Genomic DNA, 1,200 nt, shown 5'->3' on the forward strand with positions numbered 1-1,200 from the left:
GACTATCGCTATGGTAGAGCGATGCTACCCCAACTACTGCTATGCTATCCTAACTATCGTTATGGTAGAACGAGCACCGCTATGTTAGATAGCTCTTGATAGATAGATCGATTATCATGACTCTCAATTGTCTGAATATCTTTTTTAGTTGATTGATAACTATTTGACGGTTGTCCTTGATCCCACTAACCGTCTGGTGAATGAAAACCGTCCACTCAGATTGTAGGCGAAAGTCATTTGGTGAATAGACATGGCACACTAGACACGTGGACATATGGGGGTTTGATTTTCTCTCAACATATTTTCTCTATATTTCCATAAGTCTTTTTGTTCAAAAATCTCTTTACTAATTTTCACGCTAAAGGTAAACACAGGGGAAAAGCTCTAGCATCTTTTTGCCAGTGTTCAATTGCTCATTGGAACAACAGGAACCTCATTTCTCCACTAAGGAAGTCCAAAGGTCGTTTCGATATTATTTCATTAACGCTGTCTAAACCACTAACATAAAATCATGTCAAGAAGACGAACAATGAGTGATACGCCTTGGTCAGAAATACAGTGGAGTCGAAATCTGTCGCCAGAGGTCAAGCCACATTGCCACCACTTCAGTATACGATGCAAAGTTAATTTAGATCCTGAGGACCAAGTTGCCAGCCATGATGGCTCTTTTGCAAAGTCAGATATAGAAAACAGTCGATCTATCCTATAATCCACTATAGGTTCCACCACATGATACACGTGGACAACCATCCTAATTGGCTCAAACAGTTGTCCCCCGATTATTCAGGAGATGGTTGTAGACCAAGGGTCATATGAAGTCATACACCCGCAGGTTCTACATCTTTTGGTAGATTTAAAATGCAAGATGGAGGAAATGATGGCCCATAAGATTGACAATGCATTGTCAAGGAGAAAAGATAGACACAGATAGATGGTCTTGGAGGAAGACACCTTTGCAATGAAAATCATTGTAGTCCCTCTACCAAAAGGCTTCAAATAGTCGATAATAGAGGCGTATGACGTAGTCATGGATCCACTGGACCACACGTAGACCTTCATTGATTTAATGATACTATATACAGTACCAAAAATAGTGATGTGTCGATCTTTTCCACTGATACAAAGGAGAGAGGCTAGAGACGGGTAGTAACTCTAGCATCCCAGTTTATCAGGACTGACGAGCTCCCTACAACTTTGTGG

Source organism: Olea europaea, chromosome 4 (assembly GCF_002742605.1).
Source record: "Olea europaea var. sylvestris chromosome 4, O_europaea_v1, whole genome shotgun sequence".
Lineage (NCBI taxonomy): Eukaryota > Viridiplantae > Streptophyta > Magnoliopsida > Lamiales > Oleaceae > Olea > Olea europaea.